This window comes from Carlito syrichta, unplaced genomic scaffold (genome assembly GCF_000164805.1).
Source record: "Carlito syrichta isolate Samal-C Ts95f unplaced genomic scaffold, Tarsius_syrichta-2.0.1 Scaffold305129, whole genome shotgun sequence".
In the NCBI taxonomy this organism is placed as follows: domain Eukaryota; kingdom Metazoa; phylum Chordata; class Mammalia; order Primates; family Tarsiidae; genus Carlito; species Carlito syrichta.
Genome location: NW_007249225.1, coordinates 150,448 through 173,183, shown reverse-complemented (window position 1 = coordinate 173,183; position 22,736 = coordinate 150,448). Strand labels below are relative to the sequence as shown.

The window sequence follows — 22,736 nt, the reverse complement described above, 5'->3', positions numbered from 1 at the left end:
ATCATCTGAGTCCAAGAAATTGAAGCTGTGGCAAGTCATGATCGTGCCTCTGTGTTCCAGCCTGGGTGACAGAGTGAGAATCTGACTCAAAAAAAGAGGTTTAAATGATAAATTTTATGTCTATTTTACTATAATAAAAAATTAAGAACTTCTGTAATCAAAAAGACATCCAAGAAAAGGCAAGCCACAGAGTAGGAAAAGACATTTGCAATACATGTAAGCAACAAGAGATTATAGTATGTAAAATCTCCTATAAATCAACAAGAAAAAGACAATCTAATGGAAACTTTGGCAAAAGATGCAAACAGGCACTTCATGCAGGAGAAAAATCCAACTAGCCATAATCATGAAAAGATGCTCAGCCTCATTAGTAATCAGGGACATGCACATTGAAAACCACAATGAGATACTATTTCACACCCTCCAGATTGGCAAAATTTATGTCTGACAAAAGTCAAGTATTGTCAAGACTAGAGAGATGGGAACATGTATACCCGACTAGTGGGGGTCTATACTGGTGCACACACTTTGGAAAACGGGGTGGCTTTATAGAGTTGAAGACACACAGTCAGCCCAGCAATTCCACTTCTGGGTAAATACTGGATCAGCAGTTCTTCAAGTGGGGCGTGCATCAGAATCACCCTGAGAATCAACACAGATTGTGGGCCCCAGACCAGAGTTCTGTAGTGGGGCCTGAGAATCGGCATCTGTGGCAAACTCCAGGTGATACTGACCTGCCGGTTTGAGAATCACACTTGAAGAACCGGCAGCGTTATTGGTCAGAAGAACAGAACATGACCCAACTATCCATTAAGAGTAAAATGAGTAAATTGAAGGTGGTGTTGTCATGCAATGGAATATAAAATGCCATGAAAGGGATCAAACTATAAGTACATGATGCACATAATGTCGAGCAAAAGGAACCAGACATAAAAAAGTGCACTGATCATGTGTGTGTAGACAGTTCAAAAGCAAGCAAAACTGTGGTGTTTAGGTTTGTACACTTGGTAAAACCACAAGGCAGGGGCAGTTAACTTTTTCTATAAAGGGCCAGATAATAAATCCTTTATGTTGTGTAGGCCAGATGGTCTCTGTCTCGACTGTTCATCTCTGTCACTGTAGCGCAAACACAGCCATAGACGATACATAAAGGAATGGGTGTGGCTGTGTGCTAATAAAACTGTACTTCCCAAAAGAGGCAATGGGTTGTAGTTTGCTGACCCTTGCTGTAACCCTAAGAAAGGCAGCGATGACCCTTCTCTTGGGGAAGGGATTGGGGAGTGGTCAGGAGGAAGGACAGTGGGGCTGATGGGCAACGAACCCTGGCAATGACCCATCTCTTGACCTTAGCAGGAACAAAACTTTTGCTTTACAATAATTTGCTAAGTTGTATATTCCTGTTATGTACTTTTTCAAATTGCACTGTATTTCCCAACGTTAAAAAGATTTCTGAAGATAAATAAATAATGACAAGATCAACAACGTGTGCTCTTACCCATTCGATTCGATGTCCTTTGACAATAAAAAGGACTGAAGTGCTGAGACAGGCTGCAGCACAGACGAGCCCTTATAACATGATGCTCCCTGACAGAAGCCAGTCACGGAAGTCCACATGGGATACGTTTTCATTTTCACGTGCCCAGAACTGGCACATCTACAGAGACAGGAAGTAGATCAGTAACCGCCTCTGCCTGTAGGAGATGGAGGATTGAGGGGAGATGGCTACAAGAATTGAGGTTCCTTCTCGGGATAATAAAAATGTTCTAAGGTCAATTGTGGCAGTGGTTGCCCAACTCTGTGAAGCATAGAAAACCATTGACTTGTGCCCTTTACATGGGCAAATGGAATGGGAAGTGAAATACATCTCGATAAAGCTGTGACCAGAAATGTCTTTAATTTAAAGCTAATGAGGCCAGGCATGGTGGCTCATGCCTGTAATCCCAGCACTTAGAGAGGCCAAGGTGAGAGGATTGCTTGAGCCTAGGAGTTCAAGACCAGCTTTGACAATACAGGGAGACCTCGTCTCTACAATAAATCAAAAAATTAGCCAGGCATGGTGGTGTGCGCCTCTAGTCCCAGCTACTTGGGAGGCTGAGACAGAAGAATCACCCAGAAGTTCAGGGCTATGGTGAGCTGTGATTGTGCCACTACGCTCTAGTGTGGGCGACAGAGTAAGACCCTGACTCAAAATAAATAAACAAACAAACTAACTAACTAATGAATAAAATTGATGAGCAGCCTCTGCTCTCACCACCAGAGATGGGCCAGGAAGCGGCAAGTGTGAGCAGATCAACCAGACAAAAACTGGCTTTGGAGTAATTACTTGTCCTTCCTCCTGTTCCATAAGCCCCTGACCCACCACATCGGGCTCTTTTCTCTGCCTTTGGCAAAAGACATGCCGAAAATCAGAAGTCCAAGAGACCAGAGATTCTGTGGATGAGCAGGGGCCAGGGCATCCCTGCCAAAAGACACAGGACTCTAAATTCAAAATGAAATTGCAAGTGAAAGCCTGAGCAGAGCAAAGCCTTGTGGGAGTCGGGCTGGCTCTGAAGCCCCAGCCTGCGAAGCCAACTCCTGGGCAGGAAGGGGGCTCCGGCCCTCCAGCAGCGCTCCCTTAGGGAGGGCCTCTCTCTGGAGTTTCTGGTTCCCTGGGCTTCGGGCATGCATAGGGGTCTCCGGCCCTCGTGCCCCTGAGCTCCTCGTGCGGCCTGAAGGCGGGGTGTTTGGAGGTTCTGAGCTGCCTCCAGACTTCACAGCGCCTCCGGGGAGCCCAGCAGATGGCTGCAAACGAGAAGGCTGCGGGAGCCAGCAGATGGGATGCGTGAGGAGCAGAGGGTGACCCGGGTCCCCTCAGCTGCCGCCTCCCTCCTGCTCCATGCAGGCCCCAACAGCTGTGAGCCGAGGGGGCTCCCAGCCAGGTCAAAACACTCGGCAAAGCAGACCAAAGCACGTTCTGGGCCAGGGGTGCGGAAGAGGGACCGGGAGGCACCAGGCAGGGCAGGAAGACCTGTGAGGTGTGGCAAAAATAGCACGGGGTGATGATGGGATACGTCCATCACTTGGCTGTGTGACCTCAGGCCAGTAGCTCAACTTCTCTGAGTTGGCTGCCTAGCTGCTCTGGCGCAAACTGGGGATTGTAGTCCCTACCCCAAAGAGCAGTCAGAATGGTTAAATGAAGCAAGGAGTGTACGAGTATCAGGCTGGGAATGGAATGCTGTGCATTATTCAGTAAAGCTTCGCTGAGTGTCAGTTGAGTAGAAATAAGTGTAAATTTGAGTTACTTTCCAAGTTAGCCTTCCAGCTGGCTAGGCCGAACTGAGGAGGGGAGGAAAGATGACAGAATGTTCAGACAGGCATTTCCTGAGCCAGACCTTGTGCTGATCCCTCACTCAGATTACTTCACTGATTCTCAGGAGAATCCCACAAAGTGGGTGCTATTATGTATCCCCACTTTACAGATGGAGACATGGAGTCATAAAGAGGATGAGTACCCATGCCTGAGGCCCCATAGCTGGAAAGCCAGAGGGGGGATTTGAACCCAGAGCCTGAGTCCTCGGAAGCTCTGCTTTTACATCCAAGCTCTGGTCAGGCGCAGTGGCTCATGCCTATAATCCCAGCACTTTGCGAGGCTGAGGTGAGAGTATCTCTTGAGCCCAGGAGTTTAAGACTAGCCTGAGCAACACAGTGAAATTTTGTCTTTACAAAAAAATCAAAAATTAGCCAGGCATGGTGGCGTGCAACTGTAGTGCCAGCTACTCGGGAAGCTGAGGTAGAAGAATTGCCTGATTTGCCCAGGCTGATCTTAATAAACTCCTGCACTCAAGCGGTCCTCCCGCCGTGGCCTCCCAAAGTGCTGGGATTACAGGTGGAGCCACCATGACGGCCAATAATTAGACTTCTAAAGAGAATCAAGGCACAGAGATACAGTGAGTGAATAATTATTTGAGAGGGAGGTACAGTACATGGCCCAGATAGAGAAGGCCATGTGGAATGAAAATGACAGACCTCTTGCTGAAAAATTATTAAGAATCTCAAGACAGTAACAGAAGAGCATTAAACCAAGTGTAGGGCCCTGCTCTGCATGGGGTCCCACGTGACTGCATAAGTCATGTGCCCATGAGGCAGGCCCTGTCTCTGTGTCTTCACAGGCGTATGAGCTACATGGATATATGCATTTCTTCAAACGCAGCAAATTGTACATTTAAAACCTGTGTGCTTCACTGTTTGTAAATTATTATACCAATGAAATTATATTGCTTGAAAACAGGAAACATGAGAGGCCAGGCACGGTGGCTCAAACCTATAATCCCAGTGCTTTGGGCGGCTGAGGCAGAAGAATCATTTGAGGTCAGGAGTTCGAGACCAGCCTGGGCAACACAGTGAGACTCCTCCCCCCATAGCTACAAAAAATGTATAAATTTGCCAGACATGGTGGCACATGCCTGCAGTCCCAGCTACTTGGGAGGGTGAGGCGGGAGGATAGCTTGAGCCCAGGTGTTTGAAGTTGCAGTGAGCTATGATCATGCCACCGCACTCCAGCCTGGGCAAACAGAGTGAGACTCCATCTCATTAAAGAAAAAAAAAGAAGGAAATATAAAAAAGGAACCCTGACAAAATCAGTTTACAGATTGCCAGCACTTCACAGGCAGCGAGGCTCAGCCATGAGGTGCGATATCGACTTGCATGGCGAATGCTGTCTCCTCTTAACCCTGTCGGTGTGTGCCTGGCCGCCACACCACTACTCAGGATGCCACTACTCACCCCTACGCCATCACGTGGACCAGTGCAGACCAGGGCCACACAGGCGTCTCTCACACCAAAGGACGATAAGGCCACAGAGTCATTTAGAAATCTAAATTACCGCTGTTTACCCTCGACCGAGCCTTCTCACCATGGAGAAACTGTTTCCAATTATGAAACACGAAAGCTGGTCACTGTTTGGGGTTAATACGATGCTCTGTGAGAGAGTGAGCGGGCGAGACTGCCCAGATACCTAATTACCTGGAAAGATAATCTTGAATAATTGGAATTAGAGCAACTAAAGCAATTATTAGATGTTGTGATCTCCAGGAGCAATCCTCCACCGGGCTTAGGGATTTAATCACCTTTAATAAGAGCACATAATTAGAGGAATCCAGACTTTCAGAAAAGAAAGCATTAGAACCAGCACTTTAGAATTGAGGAGGTGGGAGGGCCAGGTGGGACGTGCGGGCAAGCAGGGCTCGAGGGATGGCTGGGAAGGAAAGGTAGGTGGCGGGGCAGGCGGGTGCTGCTTAAAAGGTTCGCGAGCCTGGAGGGTGAGCCACACTCTGCTCTAAACCTGCTGTGTGACCTTGAGCAAGGCACTTACCCTCTCTGGGCTCTCCCTTCCTTCCACCTTTCTTTTTTCTTTTGAGTAGGAGTCTCACTCTGTTGCCCAGACTGGAGTGCAGTGGTCACTCCCGGCCACCACAGCCTTGACCTGCGGGGCTCCGGCGATCCTTCTGCCTCAGCCTTCCAAGTAGCTGGAACTACAGGCGTGCACTATCATGCCCGGCTAATTTTTTGATTTGTTGTAGAGATGAGGTCTCACCAAGCTGTCCAGGCGGGTCTCGAACCCCCAGGCTCAGGCAGTCCACTCACCTCAGCCTCCCAAGGTGCGGGATTACAGGCTGAGCCACCGAGCCCGGCTCTTCCACCTTTCAATCGTTCAACAATGTCTGCTGAGTACCTGCTATGTGTCTGGCACTGAGACACCTGGTGTCACCCCCTTGCACAGGCTGTTTTTCTCCCGATGTCCCTTATGCACAAGCAGGAACTCCACTCCGCCTTCGAGACCCTTCTCACGTGGTGCACCTCCAGGCAGCCCTCTGACCACCTCCCAGAGTGTGACTCTCTGTTCCCTTGTCTGTCTCCCCACTAGAAGGTGAGCTCTTCAAGAGCAGGAGCTGGGTCTCTCCTCCTTGCCTCAGCTCCCAGTACATGGTCTGGCACCTGGGGACAAGGACCACCGGCCTGAGGCAAGGTGGGCGAAGGTCACTGCAGCCCATTCCTGAAAGTAAGGCTGCAGTCTGCCCTGCCTCCGAGAATTAAATGGCACCAGGTTAGCCAGCATCTTTGCGAGTTTACTGAGAATGGCCGGAAATGATCTCCTGCGGGAAGATTTCAGAGCTCCACTATGGACCAGGGCCATTGAGTTGATGGACAGCCCCCAACCTGGGCCACGGGGCTGCAAGTATTATCCTGGTGCCCCCTGAGAATGGGGGGTGAGACAGGTGGATCACGTTGACTGGTTTCCTGCCTCTCTATGTCTTCAAATGTCTGTCTCGTTGGGATGGAAGGAATCAGAGCTCCCACTTTTCCAGGCCCTGGACCATGGGCTTGTGCCTGGTCACTTGGGAGCACAGAGCAGGAGCGACTGGTACAATCTGGGAACAGGGGAGGGCTGTGCAGAGGCAGCACCTTCGTGAAGGCTCATGAAGGTTGATGGGGAATTCCCCAGACAGCCCAGGGTTCAAGGACCGCCATGATTAATGCACAGGCCAGAGACACGCCGGTCACCCAGCGGGGTCTGGCTGTGACCAGCAGGCTGACCCGGCTGTAGTTCCAGTGCCAGAGTTTGGGCAGCTGTGGAAGTGGGTTCCCCTCTCCCTACTCTGCTCCGCATGTTCTGATCTATGCACGTTTCAGTTCTATGACATAAATCAATAAAATGCACTAAATAAATTAAGTGAGCAGCAGAATTGTAAATCGATTTCAGGCGGAGAACAGAGAGGTTGAGGCAACCAACAAGAGGCTATTATAGGAACTGAAGTGAGAAATGACTCACGCAAGGCTATGGCTGGTGGCCGCGGAGCCTGCACATTGTTACACATCCCTGAAATGCTAAACAAATGAAACCCGCCGGCCTTGGACTGGTTCACTAAAATTGCCAGCTGGTGGCTGCCAGAAATCCCAGCTCGCTGGGGAACGGGGGCAGGGAGAGGGACAACTCAAAACACAGCTCAGTCCGGCGGGTCAGAGGAGACCACGGCTCCCAAGTCAGACCCAGGCTTCTACACCCACATGAGCCACCCAGGACCTGGAACACAGACCCTATTCCTCCTTCTGTCTTTGCTTCCTTCCTCCCTTTCTCCTTCCTTCTTTCCTTTATTCCCCCCTCCCTTCCTTCCCTCCTTCTTTCCTGCCTTCCACAAACCTCTACTAAATTCTTGCTCTGTGCCAGTCCCATCAGGGGCACAGGAGTCACAGAGAAGGACAAGATGTCATGCCTGTGCTCAGAGACTGTCCAGCCCGATGGAGAAGGTCACTTCCCCTCAGCATGATGAAGGCTAATAGGACCAGTCAGTGCAGATAGGAACCTCTGGGGGGTTAGCGATGGCTTTTCAGAAGGGAGAATGTCTAAACTGGGCTTTAAAGATGAATAGAAGTTTGCAAAGCAAACAAGAGGTGGTGACGGCAGGTCAGGCAGAGGGAACAGCACACGCAAAGCCACAGAGGCGTGCAAGATGATGGAGAGTCCGGGGGAGTGTTGCGAGTGGAGAGGCAGGTCTGGGGTCTGCGACTCACACTAGAGACGGTAGGAGGGGCTGTGAGCACCAGCTGGACACACTCTGGAGAGTGTGTTGTTGGAGACCCATGAAAGGGTTTTAAGCAGGGCCTGACACAATTGCATTTTCATCTTAGAAAGATAATTTAGAACTCAGTGTGAGAAATATATTTCTTTCCTATTTAATGAAGTATAGCGCACGGGCAGAAAAGTGCATGTATCCTGCCTACAGTTGAATGAACTTCTATAAATTGAACGCATGCGCAACACTAGCACCCAGATCAAGAAACAGAATCTTGTCAGCCACAGAGCACTCTGTGAGTTCCCATTCAGTTATACCGTCTCTACCCTGACTTCTATGAATAACAATACAGACTGGTTTTCTAGTTTTATAGGAACAAAATAATGTAGAATGCTTTTTTTTTTTTTGAGTTGCAGTCTCAATCTGTTGCACAGGCTGGTCACCACAGCCTCGACCTGCTAGGCTCCAGCGATCCTTCCATCTCAGCCTTCCAAGTAGCTGGAGCTACAGGCGTGCCCTACCATGCCCGGCTAATTTTTTATTTATTGTAGAGTCAAGGTCTCGCCAAGGTGGGTCTCGAACTTGTGGGCTCAGGCAATCCTCTTGCCTTGGCCTCCCAAAGTGCCGGGCTGGGATTACAGGCTTAAGCCACCGCGCCCGGTCTTTTTTTGAGCCAAGGTCTCAATCTGTCACCCAGGCTGCAGTGCGGTGGCACGATCATGGCTCACTGCAGCCTCGACCTCCCAGGCTCAGGCAATCCTCCCACCCATCTCAGCCTCTCAAAGTGCAGGAATTAAAGGCAGGAGCCACCCCACCCAGCCTAGAATGGATCCCTTTGAATCCGGCTTCCTGTGCTCAGCACTCATGTTGCTGTGAGTAGTTGTGCCTGGTCCATACTTGTTGCTGTATAGTATTCCACCGTGTGTGCTTATGGCACTGAGGAATGACTCAAAAGCAGCACAGATGAGAGTGGAGGCCAGCTGAAAGATCTTTGCCATGATCCAGGAGAGGGTGACAAAAAACTGGACAAGGTGGTGGCGGCAGAGACAGAGAGGAGGCATACACACAAAAGATATTTTAGGGGACAGGAGAAGCCAGACTTGTTAAATAATGGATTTGGAGAGAGAAGAATTGAGGATGGTCTTCTGGTGCCTGGCTCGGGAAACAGGGCAGATGGCAGTGAAGACAGGACAATGGATAAAGAAGGGAGAGCTGGCCAGGCACATTGGCCCAACACTTTGGGAGGCGGAGGTGAGGGGATTGCTTGAGCCCAGGAGTTTGAGACCAGCCTGGGTGACATACCAAGACCTTGTCTCTACAAAAACATTTAAAAAATTAGCCCGTGGTGTCGCAGTCTCCCAGATGCTTGAGAGGATGAGGTGGGAGGATCATCTGAGTCCAGGAGGTCAAGACTGTGGTGAGCTGTGATCCTGTCACTGAGCTCCAGCTTGGGCAACAGAGTGGGATCCCCAACTCAGAAAAAGAAGGGAGAGCTCTAGTGTTTTCCATTGTGGACAAGCTGAATTAGCAGTCCATGGGGGAATTAAGGAAAGGTGTCCAGCAGGCAGCTGAAGACAGAGTTTAGGGGTTAAGAGATAGATCCGGGTCTAGGAAGTCAAAGTGGAATTGAACATAGGGCTAAACCAAAGGTCTTTCAACACCACCAACCACCACAGTTGGGGAATACGTGAGGCATAAATCCACAGGGCGAGAGGCTGGGAGAAGAGCTCACAGAAGAGAGACAGCAGCAACAGTTCAGAAGCTGGAGAGTCCACGGCAGTGGGTAATAACCAAGAAGACAGGAGAAAGCTGAAAGCTGGCCACCTGCAGGAACTAGGGAAGAAAAGCTCAGGAAGTACACAGCATGGAGGACCCAGCCCCAGCTGAAAACCGAAAATCAAGTGAAAGTCTATGTCTGCACCACCAAGAGGCACCCAGCCGCCTCTGTGCATTTGATTCCCAGAATACTGGTGACAGGGTTAATACACTGGAGAAGAAGAGTTCCTCTTGGGGAAAGTGATCACTGTAAGGGAAAAAGCCCAGCGGGAGGTAGGGATGGGCTGACCAGATGAATTTTTTGGGTGAAGGAATAATAGCCCAGATGATTGGGAAGCCCATTGGCCAAGACTCCCCACCCCCACTGCACCTTGAGCCTCCAAACTTCAAGTTCATGTCTCACTCTTAAATATGAGCATCAGGTGTTTGCAGAAAACTTAGAATATAAAATACTAAATTAAAATAAAGTAGTCAAAAGAACTTGGAAAAAGCAGAGACATTAAAGGGTACAAAGGAAAACTTTAAAAAATTAGTACCCTCTGAGAAATATGAGACGATATTGTGTCCATAAAACGAAGGCAGGAGACTATTAAAAAAAGGAACATTCAGATAACAAGGAAAAGCTCTTAAAATTAAAAATATAACCGCAAGAATTTAAAAAAATAGAATGGTTGAAAGATAAAAGTTGAGTAAATATCTCAGGAATAAATAAAAAAGCAAATAAAAATGAAAATAAAAAATAAGAACAGAAAATAAGACCATTAAAAGCTTCCACAGAGGGAAAAAATTCAGGTCACACAAAAGAGTCAGAAGAGCGTTGAGCTTCTTGGTGGCGCTGGAAGCTAGAAGACAAGGGGGCAGCCAGTGCTTCTCAAATTTTGTGGGAAAATTATTTCCATCCCAGATTTTATACCCAGTCAAACATTCCGTCAGGCGTGACAGAGGAGAAAGGACAACAGGGGGCATGCCGAGTCTCAACCAGCCAGCCTCCCTTTCTCAGGAAGCCCCTGGAAGAGATTTTCCTCCCCAGTGAGGAAGTAGACCAGAAAGGAGATGACCACAGATGCAGAGGGCAGGATATGCAATGGAGAGAGAGAGAGGAAGTAATTTCAAAACAGTGGTAAAGCTTTCAGGAATAACAGTCCTAGACGGTCGTTGGGCCAAACTGGGGCTGGGGGGTCAGAAGGTTCCATAGGAGAAGTTGGAATGAAGAAGGGAGGGAGGGATGGAGAGAGGGAGGGAGGTTTGTAAAGAATATCTGGCTGTCTTGGAAGATATTGAGCAAATACTTCTACATTTGCAAAAAATCTGAAGATGAACAGTTGGTTTTTTAAACTGGGAAGTTTAACGATCATTGACTAAACTAGAAGGTCTACTGACAATTGTCTGTTTTGAATCACAAAGTTGGCCAAAGGCTGTGCACATAAAATAGTTCTTCAACCTCAGAGCAGGAAGAAGTAAGAGATTATTCAGCATCCTGATGTCAAGCAGGGCACAGGTAAACATCCAAAAACTCAGGTCACTTTGGGAGACACACAGGTCCTGACAATGACTAGGGGGGACCCTGACACACAAAGTAGCGAGTCTCAAACACACACACACCAGGAAGTCCAACCAGGACAGCTCCAACCCCAGCCATCCTTGAGGCGTATGGTCAAGACAAGCTCCACTGAGCACCCACTTTCCCCTCTACCTGGTTTCCAGACAGACACAAGTGTAACAGATCGAGCCCAGTGTCCATCCTGGAGCCAAGCCAGCCTGCATCAGCTCAATCCAAGAAAACCCAGACACGTGAGCAAAATAGTAACTGTTTAAATGCCACTGAGTTGGGAGGGTGACTTGTTACACAGCACTATTGTGGGTATCGCCGACCAATACACCAGGTTCTAAGATTACTCAGTTTATTCAGTGGGTCACAATTATTTGGCAGGAGATTCTTGCCTAGTGAGTGACTGAGATTATTTATTTAATTATTTATTTGAGCCGGGTCTCACTCTGTCGCCCAGGTTGGAGGGCAATGGTACGATCATGGCTCACCGCAGCCTCCACCTCCCGGCTCAGGTGATCCTTCTGCCTCAGTCTCCCAAAGTGCTGGGATTACAGGTGTGAGCCACTGTGCCCGGCTGAGATTTGGAGGCAAGGGAAGCCTCAAGGAGAAAGACAAGGAAGCATGAGAAACTTTTCTCTGCATTTTCAGTGCTGAGTTCACAACACAGACATACTGTAGTTACACATCTCTTCGTAAATTGCTCGGGCATCTTTTTTTTTTTTTTTGAGTTGAGGTCTCACTCTGTCACCCAGACTGGAGTGCAGTGGCCGCTTCCAGCCACTGCAGCCTTGACCTGCTGAGCTCTGGCGATCCTTCCGCCTCAGCCCTCCAAGTAGCTGGAACTACAGGCACGTGCTACCATGCCCGGCTAATTTTTTGATTTATTGTAGAGATGAGGTCTCGCCAAGTTGCCCAGGCGGGTCTTGAACCCGTGGGCTCAGGCAATTCACTCATCTCAGCCTCCCAAAGTGCGGGATTATAGGCTGAGCCACCGAGCCCGGCTTGCTCGGGCATCTTTAGTCAGTTCCTCTTTCTCTGCCTGGCGAGACCTGCTGTGCAGACGTTTGTTAGAGCACTTATGGCACTGGTGTATGCTGGAGCCTGGAGGTCAATAAGAGATCACTGCTACCCTCCAAGGACTCCAGACTTGTGCAAGAGAGAGATGTGTATAAGTCACTGCTGCTATCCAACGATGACACAGAATGCTCAGATTGTGGTAGGAACACACAGTGTGAGCGTCCAGCTAGAAAGCCAGGCTAAGTGAGTTTTCTCCACATGATGAGATGTCATGCAGTTGCTTCAAAAGGCGAGGATGAGTCCTACACACCGACGGGAGAGCAACCCATGATCATGATTTTAGATATATATGTATATATGCATCTATGTGTGTGTCCAAAAACTGATAAACTGAACCATTAATATGTAAGGTCAAGGCAGGAGAATGGCTTGAGCCCAGGAGTTTGAGACCAAACGAGGCAACATAACAAGACTCATCTCTAAAAAAAAAAAAATCAAAAAATTTGCCAGGCATCATGGTTTACACCTGTAATTTCAGCACTTTGGGAGGCTGAGGCAGAAGGATTGCCTGGGCCCAGGAGGTGGAGGCTGTGGTGAGCCGTGATCATGCCACTGAACTCCAGCCTGGGTGACAGAGTGAGACCTCACCATAAGTAAATTAAAAAACAAACAAATATCCAGGGCGGACCTATAAGAGACTCTCACCTATGGTTTTTCCACTTAGGGGTAACTACAATTTCTATAACGTGTATATAATTGTGATGCTGTGATATAATAAGAAATATATATTTGGTCTCTGTTCCTAGGTCCTGGCACATAGCTCCTAAAACCGCTGGACTCTCTGGAGCGATGAGGTGTCTTCTGTAGGCTAATAGGCTGACCGGTGGCTGGAGCCCCTAAGTGGCAGCAAGATGGGGCTGGTCACAGGAAGATTAAAGATGGGACTTTCAGCCCACCCTCAACCTCTGTAGAGGGGAGAGGGCTTCAGGTTGAGTTGATCACCAGTGGCCAATGGTTTAATCCATCCATCCATCCACATAATGAAGCCTCCGTAAAAAGGACAGAGTTCTGAGGACTTCCGGCGAGCTGCACACATAGAGGAGCCGGGGAAGACATGGAGTCCTGCACCCCCTCCCACCTCAGCTGTTCCTGTGTGTCCCTCCATCATGCTGTTCATCTGCATCCTTTGTAACATGCTACGTCATAAGCCGGTCAACATGAGTAAAGTGTTCCTCCGAGTTCTGTGAGCTGTTCTAGCAAGTTGACTGGACCCAAGGAGGGGGGTGGGAACCCTGACTTACAACAGGTCAGTCAGAAGCACAGGCACAAGTGGCATTGGAAGTGGGGGACAGTCTTGTGGGACTGAACCCTTAACCTGCGGGACCTGATGCTATCTCAGGTACACAGTGTCAGAATTAAACTGAATGAGAGGATACCCAGCTGGCGTCTGCTGGATAACTGTTTGCATTCAGGGGAAAAAAAGGCTCCTCGCATGTCTGGTGTCAGAAGTGTGTTGAGTGCAGTGAGAGATTAGGAAAATGCTTTGGTTTTTCCTACCATAATAATAATACTTAAAATCAATATTTACTTTCCATCCCATCCCTTCACCACGCATTTTGGGGCCCTAATTGGTGCCAGGCACTGCTCTGGGCACTGGGGATACAAATCCTGACTGGGACCGCGTCGCCACCCTCATGGAGCGACAGTCTGTTGGGAGAGCTGATCAGGTGTCCGATAGCCACTGAGCAAATACAATGATTTCAGTTAGGAATAAGTGACGTGAAGATAACTGAGCAAGAGAAGCGAGTGAATATGGGCTTGGTGGGGGAGGGGTGCCCTAAGAAGGATGTTTGACGAAGGCCTCCCTGAGGACGTGCCATTTAAACCAAAGCCTGAACAATGACGAGGGTCCACCTGACCAGAGAACTGAGAGAACAGCATTCGGGCGCAGGGAACAGCAAGCACAAAGGCCCTGAGGCAGCCCCTAGCTTGGCTGAATCAAGGAACAGCGAGGGTTGTGGAGAGCTGTGGCACGGGAAGGGGAGATGGCAGGAGAGGAAACCCTGGATACAGGACCAGGTCACACGGGCCCTTGCAGGCCACTGTGAGGACATTGGCTTTTACCCCAACTGAGACAGGAGCCATAGGAAGGCTTATGATTTATGCTTTTTTTTTGAGTTAGAGTCTCACTCTGTCGCCCAGACTGCACCGCAGCCTCGACCTGCTGGGCTCCGGCGATCCTTTGGCCTCAGCCTTCCAAGTAGCCAGAATTATAGGCATGCGCTACCACGCCCAGCTGATTTTTTGATTTATTGTAGAGATGAGGTCTCACTGCCCAGGCGGATCTCGAACCCGCGGGCTCAGGCAATCCACTCACCTCAGCCTCCCAAAGGCGCACGATTACAGGCTGAGCCACCGAGCCCGGCTGATTTAAAAAGATCATTTGGGCACCAGTGTACTGGCTTGCACCTGCAGTTCCCTACTCAGGAGGCTGAGTTGGGAGGATTGCTTAAGCCCAGGAATCTGAGGCTACAGTGACCTTTGATTGCACCATTGCACTCCAGTCTGGGCAACAGGGTGAGACCTCATCTCAAAAAATAAAAATAAATAAAAAGATCCTTCAGGATACCCAGTGAATTAGGGGGCAAAAAAGGGAAGGAGATAACCAGTTCTGAGACTGTGGCAGGAATCCAGATAAAAAATGGCTGTGGCTTAGGCTATCGTAAAACAAAAAAGATATTCCCCATGTGAAACACAAAACTAGAATGGTCAGGCAAACGAAGACAAAGGGGCCGCGTCAGGGTAAGAGACTCTGATGGCAGACAAATATTGTGCCGGGGGAGATAGTGGGCGAACAAAGGGCGAGAGGGTATTGGCGAAAATGGGACGTGGGGTGGCACTGGAGCAGGGCTTTGGAATCACGCAGGCGGTTTGCCAGGAAGCAAGAGCTTGAGACAGGAGGGAAGCACGAGCCTGAACTCAGCCTTGGAAAGGTTGAAGGAGGGTGTCCCCAGGCTGCAGAAGGTCTCGGCTTTCAGAGGAGAACCAGCCATTTAAGAGCCAGACTGCTCAGGGTCAAATCCCCAGCTTCCTAACTGTGTCACTACTCTGTGCCTCAGTTTCCTCATCTGTAACATGGTGATTACACCAAGCAATGTGTACAAAGTTCTCAGGAGAGTGCCTAGCCCACAGCAGGTATAGCCTGAAGGCCAGTTTGTCTTACTGTCATGATTATGATCCTATCTGGCAGATCAGAAAGATACCAGGAGGAGAGTCACGTAGGGCACTGGTACAGGAGCCAAGGCCTGGGGGAGGAGTGTTCTTTGGGTAAGAACACACCCGGGCACACACCTCCACCCAGACTCCTGACACAGCTCTGAACAAGTCACTCCGACTCTTTGCCCTCAGGCTCATCTGTGAAATGGAGACTTTGAGGTGGTCAGGGGCAAATGGATGGGTCTGAGAGCACCACGTTGCTGCCGGTGCCTGCTGGGAGGGCCAGGAGGTACAGGGAGGGTGCCCCCCACCGGTTGCTATGAGCCCTGCCAACCCCCAGGGATAGCTGCATTGTTTGAGGGGCGGTGAGTCCATGAACGTTGCTTGGCACCTCAGTGGCAGAGCTAGCCCACTCAGCCTCCTTGTAAACATTTTTATATACACAGCCAGAAGGTTCTCGGCGTGGCTGCCGAGCCCTAAAAGTAAAATCGCAAGGCTGGTAAAACACAAAGATACAGCCTCTCCAGGGCCCTCGGTCCTCATAAAAGAAGCAGGAATAAAGGCCCGATCCCTCCCTGGAAGGGCACGGGCTTGCCTGTCACTGTTCATGGGCACACGTGTACACACATCCACACAAGCGCTCACCCGGGTTCACCCACATGTGCTCACCCTGGGACACATCTATGCACATGCACACATGGGCACACGAGACACCTGTGTTCTCATATGTTCACACGTGTGCACGCCTCCAGCTCACACTCACACATGTTCCATGCTCACACGGGTCACCCACCAGCTTGCACACGTGCACACACTCACCTTGACGGGGACACACACAGGCCCTGTTTCCCGGAAACCAGATTTGGAGCAGCATTGACCCCGGAGCCCCAAGGCCTTGGGGATTATGGGATGTGTGTCCTACAGGGCTGCAAACTACCCAGGGCTGTGGAGCACGGGCTGGATTAATCCAGCTCTACCCTTTATGTGGCAAGAGATGCAAGGGACTTAATCTCTCTAAGCTTCGGTTTTCTCATCTATCATGTGGGAGTGAGCAGGACAGCCCATTCCCCGCCAGGTGGTGGGGAGGTTTCTCAGTGAATGCTTGTAAAATGCTTGGCACAAGGCCCGGCACATAGTAACTGCTCGGCAAACATCAGCCATCCACATTATCCCTAGTGATCTCTGGAAGCCACAGCCCTGAGCTGCTCTTCAACCAGATGCCTCAGGGATGACCACATGCAGCAATTAGACAGGATGCAGTCGTGGGGACATGGAGGAAGCAGAGGAAGTGCTCCCTCCTGCCAAAAGAAGCTTGCTCAGGGAGTCCTCACTTTTTTTTTTTTTGAGTTGGGGTCTCATTCTGTCACCCAGACTGGAGTGCAGTGCAGTGGCCGTTCCCGGCCACCGCAGCCTCGACCTGCTGGGCTCCGGAGATCCTTCCACCTCAGCCTTCCTGTCCTCACCTTTTCTGGGAGCTCAGGGCCCAGTGGCTTCCCTGTCACTTGCCCCTCAGCCCCACCAGCTACCGCTTGGAACATGGCCAGCCTCCGGGCCACATGGCTCCCTGTCCTCTCTGCCTTTGCCAGCTATCCGGGGAATGAGAGCACACACTCTGTCCCGCTAGCAGGGGCACAGGTGGCCACACACTCTGGACTTCAGAAGCTCCTCTGAGCCAAGGACCCCGACGCTCTCCATGTTGGGACAATTTCTGTGACTAGATTCCTGCCTCAGTGGCCCCTCCCCTGACTCCCAGGCCCAGAGTCCTCACCTAATGTCCAGGCCGTTTGAAGAGACCTGCACGCCTGTTTCTCTTGGCAGTCTTTCTCAGACGGCAGAAGGGACACCAGTGGAGAGGTGGCCACGTGCCTCCATGTCCCTGCAGCAGGCCATCCTCCAGTGTCTATTCTCCCCTAATAACAAAACCCCTGACTTCCAGCTGGGCACAGCATCACCCAGGATAAAGGCCACATCTCCCAGCCTCCCTTGCAGCTACGTGTGGCCATGCGACTAGTTCTGGCCAAGGGGATACATGCAGGTGTTGTGAGTTAACTCCTGGGAACCTTGGGGTTGACATGCAATCTGTACCTCCTCTTCGTCCATCCTACTGCCTGGACTGCAGATGTGATCTCTGGCACTCTAACCACCATCTTAGACCATGAAGCCAAAGGCTGATGGCTAGGGCAGCAGGAGACTGGATCCTGAGGACTTCATGGAGCTGTCCTGGCTCTGAGCATCTCTGTGGGCCCAGAGGTGGGCCCTGCACACCTGTGACACCTCTCTGGATGGTGTGGTCCAATCAGACTGGCCCTCCCCTCAGAGACAAGACATCCAGCTTCCCTTCTCCAGTGTCAGATCCTACAGCTGGAGGCAAACCCCAACACCGGTCTTGCTTGAGTCCGACTTCCACACACCCATCAGCCCTGCCCCACAGTCCCAGCATGCACTGGAAGGAATGGAAGAGTAATGGCTCTCAGGGCCACCCCAGAGACAGGGAAGACAGAGAGGTGGCCCCCTCCGGCCTGTCTCACATCACTGGGCACTCAAGAAACTCAGGGTTTGGCCACAGGACGTCTGGCTTCCAAGGCTTCACTGCCCAGGGATGCCGGAGGAGACCATGTCACAGGGCTGGGGAAGCCTTGGGGGCAGGGAAGATATTCCCAGAGAGGGTGGGACTGCCACACCTGAGCTGGGCCACGCTCACCTTTCTCCGATGCTGGGGCCAGGTCAATGAAGCTGCGACATTTTTCACCTTTGAAAAGAAAAGAAGAGAAGGGTTTTCAGAATGTGAGTGGGCGTGCGGGCTTCCGGTGGTTGCCTGTCACCCTCCCGCAAGCGGGCGTCTCTGCCCTACCCGAGTGCATCTTCCGCCGACCCTTGTTCCTAGACACCCCATGTCCCAGGAGTGTGGGAGAGAGCCTGCCACCTCACCCACCTCCCGATCCAATACCCCAATCCTCTTGCTTCCACCTTCATCTTCCACAGCCTCCCCCCATCCACGATCCCCCTCACTGGCCTCCCCAGGTTCCATTCTGGCCTCTCTCCAAACCATTCTCCAGGCTGTGGCTGGAGGGATCTTTTCCAAACACACAGCTCTGATCGTGTCAAACACAGGAGCACACATGCACACACACATGCACAACTTGTTCCTGCTTCAAACCGTTTGATGACTTCCCCCAGAAGAAAGTTCCAATTCCCACAGGTGGTCCCAGGACTGGCCTCCAAGGGCCTGTCCACCCACTCCCCCACCACGCTCCCTCTTCTGCCACCCCAGTTCCTTGTACCCTCCATGGTCCCCCCGACCATGAGGCTTTGCGTGTGCCATTCCCCTGCCTGGAACATTGCTTCCCCCCATGATAACTCTCACAGCACTTGGCCTTCTCTTGTGGGGCACCCAGTTACCGCCACAAGACTGCCTTTGTATGTGTGATTCTTGGGTGCAAGTTAGTGCTATCGAGATGTATAACCCCCTGAAAGAGATGAGTGCTGGCCGCCAAGAACTGGAAGAGAGGATGAAAAGGAAAGAAGTGTGGGGAGGGATTTTGAGTGAATGTCTTTAATGTGACATTGTTTCCTCAAAAGTTGGCATGGGGAAAGTTGACGGCCAAATTCAGACTAGCACCCAGAGCCACATTCAAGACCTTGGTGAACCTTGGGTACTTTTGCTTCCATGGGTCCCTTCCTAAATTAAAAAATATATATATATTTGACCTAGGCAGGAGGATTGCTTGAGTCCAGAGACTGAGACCAGCCTGGGCAACATAGCAAGAACGTTTCTCTACAAAAATGAAAACCCAAAATTAGCCACGAGTAGTAACATGTGCCCATAGTCCCAAGCAGGGAGGCTAAGGAGGAAGAACTGCCTGAGCCCAGGAGGTCAAGGCTGCAGTGAGCTGTGGACATGCCACTGCACTCCAGCCTGGGCAACAGAGTAAGATCCTGACTCAAAAAAATCAATAAATTATATTTTACTACATTGGTATAAAGATGAAGATTAGTATTAGGTATTAAACATTTTCTTCACCAAAAAGTTTATTTTTTTCTTCTCCTGATTTTAAATAAATTAAAACATTTTCATGGGCCTGTGAAAGTCTTAAGGGCCCTCAGCTCTGTGACCCACGGCCTGAGGAAGACCTTGGCCCTCCTGTACCAGGCTCCCAGCTCCCACCACCGCCTAGGCACCTCGATAATGTTTAAGCTTTGTGTGCTAAGCGTTTTGCCTTCTCTTTTCTTCAACAGTTTTACTGAGATATAACTCCAACGCCACATTATTTATTCATTGACTGCATACAATTCAATAATTTTTAGTCTTCTTTTAGTATATTCACAAGATTGTATGACCATCTCCATAATCAATTGTAGAATGTTTTCATCACCTAAAAAAGAAACCTCATGCCTATCAGCCGTCATTTCCCCAACCCTCCCAACCCTAGGCAACAGCTCATCTATTTTCTGTCTCTGTAAATTGGCCTAGTCTGGGCATTTCATATAGATGGGATCATGCAATATGTAATTTTTGTGACTGGCTTCTTATACTTAGAACAGTGTTTTCAAGGATCATCCATGTTGTGGCCGGTATTTCTTTTTATTGCAGGATAAGATGCCATTATATGGATATGTCACATTTTGCTTACCCATTCATCAGTTGATGGACATTGGATTTGTTTCCACTTTTTGGTTATTTGCAAACATTCATGTACAAGTTTTATGGTGGATAAGTTTTCATTTCTCTTGGGTATACACCTAGGAGCAGAATTGCCATGTGTAACTGTTTAGCCATGTGAGAAACTGCTAGACAGTTTCCAAAATGAGTATACCAGTCTATGTTCCCACCAGCAGTGTGTGAGGGTTCCAGTCTCTCCACATCATCACTAACACTTGCTGTTGCCTGTCTTTTTTTTTTATTACAGGCATCCTTGCCAGTGTGAGGTGGTATCTCACTGTGGTTTTAATGGACACTTCCTTAATAACTCATAATGTTGAGCATCTTTTCATGCACTTGTTGGCCATCTGTATATCTTCTTTGGAGACATGTCTGTTTCGAACCATTGCCCACTTTTTATTTTTCTTTTTCTTATTGAGTTATGAGAGTTCTTCTGCATACAAGTCCTTTCTCAGATAGCTGATTGGCAAATATTTTCTCCCCTTCTGTGAGTTGTCCTTCCACTTTCTTGGTGACATAATTTGAAGCAGAAGAGTGTGAAATTTTAATGATGTCCAACTAGTTTTTTCTTTTGTTGTTTGTGCTTTTGGTGTCATATCTAAGAGGGTTTAACCTAGCCCAAGATCATGAAAATTTATTCCTATTCTTTCTCCTAAGAGTTAATGCTTGTGTTTCTGTCTATTACCTAGCTAAAGGCGATTTACACATATGGTGTATAAAAGGGATCTAACCTTATTATTTTGCATGTGGATATCCAGTTGTCACAACACCATGTGTTGAAAGACTGTTCTTTCTTCATTGAATTATCTTGGTACCCTTGTCAAAAATTAATTGATTGTAAGTGTGAGAGCTTATTTTGTACTCTCAATTCTACTGCATTAATCTATATGTCTTTTATACCAGTACTGATTACTGTGGCTTGGCAGTAAGTTTTTAAATTGGGAAGAGTGAGTTTTCCAACTTTAACTGTCATTTTCAAGATTGTTTTGCCTGTTCTGGGTCTCTTGCATTTCCATGTAAATTTTAGAATCAACTTGTCTATTTCTTCAAAAAAGCAAGTTGGAATTTTAATAAGGATTGTATTGATTCTGTAGATAAAGTTGGAGAGCATGGCCATCTTAACAATATTAAATCTTCCAATCCATGAACATGGGATGTCTTTCCATTTACTTAGATCTATTTTAATTTCTTTCAACAATGTTTTGTCATTTGCAGAGTATAGGTTTTGTACTTCTTGTGCTAAATGTATTCCCAAGCATTTTATTATTTTTGATGCTAGTATAAATGGAATTGTTTTCTTAACTTCATTTTTGGATTATTCATTACTAGTGTATGAAAATGTGATTAATTTTTGTATAGCAATCTTGTACCCTACACTCTTGCTGAATTCATTTATCAATTCTAATAGTTATTTGTGGAGTCTTAGAATTTACTATATACAGAATCATGTCATCTGCAAATAGAGATAGTTTTACTTCTTTCTTTCCAATCTCAATCTCTTAATTCTTTTTCTTGCCTAATTGCTCTGGTTAAAACCTCCAATATAATGTTGAATGGAAGTGGTGAGAGTGACCATCCTAGTCATGTTCCCAGCCTTAGGGAGGAAAGCATGCTTTCTTGCACCACAAAGTTTGTTGTTAGCTGTAGGTTTCTTGTAAGTTCTCTTCTATTCTTAGTTTGTTGAGTAGTTTCATTTGCGAAAAAGTATTAGCCTTCTCTTTAATCCCACAACAAACTGCAATGAGAATCCTCATTTTAGAGACAAGCAAACTGAGGCTCTGAACCTACAGGACTTGCTTAAGGCCCCACAGCCGGTAAGCTATGGAGCAGGACTCAGCCGGATCCACAGACTCCAAACTCCATGCCCTAAAATCTCCCAGTCACCTATTTCCATTAGCTACATCGGGATTTCCAACAACAGCCTGGTGTGTCAGCTGCTGGGTCTGGAAAGGAATCCCCTGGGAACATGCCTCCATACAGAGAGGGAAAAATACACGAAGCACTACATAAATGACTCTCTTACCTATACAATGTTCACTTATATACCTAATCCTGAATTGTACCCCACATCTTTTAAATTTTATATATATATATAATATAAATTTATTACAGGCATCCTTGCCAGTGTGAGGTGGTATCTCACTGTGGTTTTAATGGACACTTCCTTAATAACTCATAATGTTGAGCATCTTTATATATAATATAAATTATATATTTATATAATATAAAATAAAATTTTTAAAAATGGCTCTTTCTTCTATTTCTGCTACATGGATAAGGCTTACCAGAGATGGTCAAACTCAGCCCACACTGCCTATGCAGGTCAAAGCTGAGGTTTAAGAAAAATCATAAAGACGACATGAAGAAGACCAGATACTTCAGTGATCAAACGTCTAACAGCTGAAACCAAGCACAGAAGAAACTTTTTTCCCCTTCAAAATCTTAGTCTCCATGATAAAAATTATCCAAGGATTTATGAGATAGATATTAAACTGCGCTATACATATTAGTCTACTGCTTTTAGAAGTGACCCTTAAAACGTTAACCAGTGTCCATTATTATGAAGTTTATATGTTGAATCAGGGAGCTTATTTGGGGTATAAAACTGAAAACAAGTATACTTGTCTCTTCATCACACACACTCCAGACTGAGGCGTGACAATTAGCCCATGGAGCTGTGGCATGTTGCCACCACCTGATGGCAGCATACCTTTCGCGAACCATGGAACTTGAAAGCTGAGAGGGACCCTAAAGGTCAACCAGCTTGAGTGGTCCTCAGCAATGGGAAGCTCAGGCACCACCACGGAGACCAGGATTTAATCAATTGGGGTCGGGCCTATGCCTCAGTAGGGTTTTTGTTGTTTTGTTTTGAGTCAGGATCTCACTCTGTTGCCCAGGCTGGAGTACAGTGGCACGATCACAGCTCACTGCAGCCTCAACCTCCTAGGCTCAAGCGATCCTTCTGCCT

The 22,736-nt window shown here is 48.4% G+C and overlaps 1 protein-coding gene across 1 annotated transcript in view; it reads right to left on the bottom strand.

The window, feature by feature from the left end:
* Window positions 1-17,852, bottom strand: part of GSG1L (GSG1 like) — a 153,308-nt gene extending 135,456 nt beyond the window's left edge. The window contains exon 1 of the mRNA XM_008061177.1: window positions 17,810-17,852. The gene's annotated coding sequence lies outside the window, so the exon portion shown is untranslated. The remainder of the gene's footprint in view (window positions 1-17,809) is intronic.
* Between the last annotated feature and the right edge of the window lie 4,884 nt (window positions 17,853-22,736).